This window comes from Limulus polyphemus, unplaced genomic scaffold (genome assembly GCF_000517525.1).
Source record: "Limulus polyphemus unplaced genomic scaffold, Limulus_polyphemus-2.1.2 Scaffold727, whole genome shotgun sequence".
Taxonomy (NCBI): domain Eukaryota; kingdom Metazoa; phylum Arthropoda; class Merostomata; order Xiphosura; family Limulidae; genus Limulus; species Limulus polyphemus.
The window spans coordinates 370,195-375,760 of record NW_013666337.1 but is presented as its reverse complement, the minus strand read 5'-3'; the positions used below and the strand labels follow the sequence as shown (position 1 = coordinate 375,760).

General features: G+C 30.4%; 1 protein-coding gene across 5 annotated transcripts in view; it reads right to left on the bottom strand.

Moving 5' to 3' along the window:
- LOC106460198 (2-acylglycerol O-acyltransferase 2-like) overlaps nucleotides 1–5,566 on the bottom strand; it is a 48,301-nt gene that overhangs the window by 40,723 nt on the left and 2,012 nt on the right. The window lies entirely within an intron of this gene.

The following is a 5,566-nucleotide window of genomic DNA, read 5'->3' as shown; positions in this document are numbered from 1 at the left end:
GTCAGTTAGTGTATGTGTGCTAGCTCACAGAGAAACGCAATATTCCTATTGGTTAATTGTACAGTGATACTTTTACATTTATACAAGTGCAAAAGTGAACGATGTTTAACATGCATTGTCCAATATGATTGCAAAAACTACGATGTTTATAACACTATCTTTAAAGACAAATATTTCAGTAACATGACCAACCATGACAGGAAACACATTAATTCTTTACCTTTCTGTGGCTTATAAATAACAATACCATTACATCTCAATACCAACTCCAACAGGCACATAAAAATCAACTATTAGGCCTAAAGATTAAATACACTTTGTTCAGAAAGCACAAGTTTACCCAGTAAATAATCTACAGCAATTAGCCTTAATAGTTACTGCCACATCTTCATTCATTTTCAATGCTCTAAAGCTAATGCTTTGTAGAAAAGAAAACAATCAAAGGTTTCAGATGTAATTTACACATATATATACACACACAAGTCATTTACAAAAAAAAAAGTTTCATCAAGAAAAAAAATCTTGAGAACTTATTCAAAGCTAGCAACTTTTTAGAAAGACAACATATTTCTACTAAAAATGTTGTGTACCGATATTTTATTTATAGTCATTCCATGTTTTTAAGAGGTATTTATTTTAAATGTAAATCCAACTCCATATTCTACTTATTAGGTTTCATTCATACCCGACAATGTAATATAACAACAGCATTATTTAAAGGATTTATCGACTTAAAACACATACCCTTCTCATATGTATTAGCATTTCTCTTAATAATGCTGCATATGTGCAAATAACGCTGGGCTTTGTCTAAACAACATTTCAGTAGTCAAATAATTTTAGCACATACATTGTAAATGATGCACGAGTTTATCCCCTAGTAGATAATGTATAAACATTTAAGAACAACAAAGAACTGTTTGTCCACCTAGGCTGTTCCATTCACTAACTCAAAGCCAGCCCCTTATTATTTAAACATTTATCAAGCCTTCTCTTAGAATACTTTAAATTTGCTATATACACCAAATCTGAAGGTAACCCATTTAAAAAGCCAACCACCGTGTTAGAAAAATAAAACTCTCTTAGCTGAGGATAACTTTTACCCAATCAAAATTTATATTTGGGTCCCCCTAGTCCTACCATTTTCACCTTTAAGTGTGAAAAAAGATGATACAGCAACACTATCAATTCCATTTACAATCTTAAAACATCTCAATTAGATCCCTCTAATTATTCTATTTTCAAGAGAAAACAACTTCAGAGATTTTAGCTTTTAGTACTCTTCTGAACCCTTTCCAACAAATAAATATCCTTCCTAAGGTAAGAAGCCCAACAGAGAAAACAATATTCCAAATCAGACCAATGTAATGAAGTTATACCCATATTACACTTATTTTCAGTACTCCTGTAGATGCAACCTAAAATTCTATTCCCTACAACTAGCAACAGCTTGTATGGCTTAAGAGTAATCAACCATTACACCAAAACCATTTACTTCCATAACACTATTAAGGTTATTGCCATCAAAATCATCTTTGCATTTATTATAATTAAAAGTCATCTGCCATTTACTTGCCCAACTCACCAATAACCTAAATCCTTTGTAAAGCAGCAACATACTTCTCGGAACCAGAAACATCCAAGACTTTAATATCATCAGCAAATTAAAATAATATATTGATCATTCTTTCATTCATGTCATTAATCTAAATCATATGGCCTCACGTCTCTTACGTGACATCTTGTTAAAGGCTCTCTTAAAAGCAAGATACACCAAATCCATACCTTTATCCTAATTTACAAAAACAGGCAAAATTTTCTCTTAGTGAAACCATGTTGATTGTACAATAAAATTTAAAAAATTTTGTTAAATGATTCTGCAAAGCATATTTTATCAGACTATCAGAAAACTTTTCACAACACTAATGTAAGACTATAAACTTAAAATAAGACACAAAACTCGAGCACTTCCGAATAGTTGACTATTCTTCTTCTTCTCCGATAGGATCACATATAAAGTGTAATAAACTTAAAATAAGACCCAAAACTTGAGCACTTTTGAATAGTTGACTATTCTTCTTCTTTGTTCTCCTGAAGAAGAATAGTCAACTATTTGAAAGTGCTCGAGTTTTGGGTCTTATCTTAAGTTTATTACACTTTAGATGTGAGCCTTTGTGCTAACTCTTTTATCAAGAATGTAAGACTATAATAGGTCTATAATTACATAAACAATTTTTATCACCTCCATTGAAAAGAGAAATAACATTAGCAAACTTCCTTTCAGTTGGATAAAACTAATATATCTTCTAGCAGTCTAAACTCGGTTCAAAAGAGAATGGGGTTATTTTGTCACAAAAGATCTGCAGAAGTGCTTACGAGCAATGAAATAGCTTGGAGGTTGGTAATAATGTAGAAAGTATGAGTTGAGTTGTTAGAGAAAAATGTTTACTGAATTTTCTTCTAAGTTATTCACCTCCAGATCAGGAAATTAACATTATGATAAAACTGTAATAAAAGTAGGCTTAATATCATGGGACTCTTCAATTTTAGATAAACTGTATTAATATGGCTTAAACACAAAAGACTGAAGAGTACATTGTGATTTTAAGGTTTTTTAAACAGAATGTTTGAAAGCCTAGTTCTAGGAGGATATGGTTAGAAAGTGTATATGCAAGAGCCTTTAAAAATCTCATTATATCTTTCATCTATCTGAACAGACACTGGTTTCTATAATGGTATGATGCAATTAAATATAACTAAGTACACTAAAATGATATTAGAAATTATTGTAAACTATTTGACATAAAAGAAAAAAACTAAATATATATATATATAAAACATTTTATTAATTCAAGGCTGTTTAAATGTTTTTGCAGCAACATCAGGTAAATACAACCCAAAACATAACAGATGTACCTAAATTCTGAGCACCTTAGGATTCAATACTAGTGATTAGAACTGGTTGACTGTAGAACTTGTTCATCAAGTTTTTGTCGAGTTCATTAAATTTTTACATTCAACTAATCTATTACTCCTACAAGTCTTGGATAGTTGAAATGACTGAAAATAGTAGTAATCTGAAACACCAAGTTAGATTAGTTGATTACTTTTTTTTAACATTAATCGATTTAACTTTAATTTTGATAAATCAATTATATGATACTAATCAATGTAACTGATACTCATAGGCAACAGATTGATTAATTGAGTTTATTGTCCAGCTTTACCAGTGATCATGCTACTTTTGATGTTAGAGTTCAAATGTAGAATAACTAAGCTTGATTAAAGAAACTAATTGGTAAACTTGTATAAATTGAAAGTTTGGTATTTTTCTAATTTGGTCTTGTTTTATAAGTAAGAATGTATTCCTTATAAAGTTTTACCACAACCAAAAGACTCTATCCTAAATTGTAAAACATAAATATTAAATTTAAGTAATTACTTGCGAGTCAATCTTACTTTAGTAGGTAGAAAAATAATGGTGTATAATTACAGAAATACTGTTGGAAAATTTACACAAGTTTTATGTTATTAGACAGCCACATTGTAACGGACTAAAACAAAACACTGCTACAACCAGGGTTGAACAAAAAAAGAATTTATTAGACTCTAACAACCACAAAACTCCATAATAAAACTTTTAAACAATTGGAATAAAAATTTATCATGCACCAAGAAATAGTTAATAAACATGTGCCTGGCCAGGACTTGATACTAACATTAATCAACAATACAACATAAATATCAGTTAGTAGTTTCAGTCAATAAAGGAATCAGAAAAAATAAGCCAGAAGGAGAAAAAAATCTTAATTCTGAAAAAACAATATTCTAAAATTAAATCACTTCCAGATCAATAACAATCAGCAAAAATTTGTTTTAACTGTATCTCATGAACGAACTTGTTTACGCCCAAGGCAGGATATGTGACTATCTAATTTACATAATCTTTCAAAACTTTAATATCTGTACATCACTGCTAGGGAAAGCTTGTGCCAGTGTCATAATACAAACATACTCAAATTCAATGTGCTCTGGCTAGAAGACGAGTTAGCACTTCAATATGACTAGAAATTCATAGTCGAACTAAATAATGGAAGGAATAATACACGAAGGTAAACAAAACTATATCAAAATAAAAGTAGAATTTGCCATATCACAACATGAAATTATAAAAGGTAAGATCATATTTTGTAAATCTGCTAACTTACTTAAAATGAATATTAATGTGATGATTTTGATGTACTTCTACTTTCAAGACTTTTGATAAGATGCCACACAAGATTTCTTGGGAAGGAGATAACTAGTTAAAGCGATTAAGAGTTATTTGCAAGGTAGAAGTAATAACAACATTATAAGTAGAACAGAGTCACAGAGGATTAATGTTACAAAAGGTGTGCTAGAGGGTTCTATGCTAGGTCCATTTTCTAGTTCTTATTTTCATTAATGACCAATAACTGTAATTATACTATAACTTGAAATACCCATTTGGATGTTTTCAATTGGAGAAGAACTGATGGAGGGGCATGATATACGTTTGGAGTTCATAAATCAAAATGCTGTGTTCAAAACACATGTAGATAGTATGACTACAGTATACAATTTTAAGATACGAAAAACCCAGCCATCACTTCACTTAAGACAGTGTTACTTTTCTAACAGTGCAGTCAACCTATGGAACAGTTTGGCTTAAAGTGTTGTAGAAGATGCAACATTGAAGAAATTTAAGAGAAGACTGGATAAGTACTTTGGACATTAGAAAAGAGGTTTCTTTATGTAATTTGAAGTAGGACAGTGTTAAAAAATGGATAGCCTAGGTGGATCAAATGGCCCCATGTTATCTCTCCCAAAAAAATTAAATAAATGGTAAGAACAGAATTTCCAGAAATTTGAAAGTCACTCATAAAATAAACATTTGGTAGATTACTAAGAGATAAAACAGGTTGAAACTAAAGAGAATTTGAAATGCTCTTAGCTTGAATTTGTTTTTCAAGGATTTTTTTTTGCTAATAGTAAAGAGAGTCAAAGAAAATACTGGACCTTTAAGAAATTTATACAAAAAATATTATTGTTGAAAAGTAATACACAGTTGAAGTTTTAAAGAACTTATTTCTCACTAGCGTTTTTATTCAAAATGTTAATGATATCCTAAGCCTATGATGTATAAACTGAAGGGTGTGCCCCTCAAAGGTGTGGTGGTATAAAGAGTCAAAATGCATATTTTGTCCCTGACTATATGGATACTTGGGAAGACCTCCTTTCTTGTGTGCGAAATATATATATATATATATTACTACTGTGGAGAGCAAGAAGAATCTATGTATAATTGACATGAGCTTCAAGCTTTCAACTGCATGCTTGCAAGTGATCCAAAGAGGAAACAAGAATCTAGAAATTATTAATTCAGGAGTAGAGTTTGTTATCACTTTATTATATCATGATCAAGCTCACAGTTTTCCCAGCTTAAGACTTCATATTTTCGAAATCCAACTTTTTAAAATTAAAGGTTAAAAAAACTCGAAACTTCAAGTCTTACACTAACGGATGATATCGTAGAAGTAATACTAAT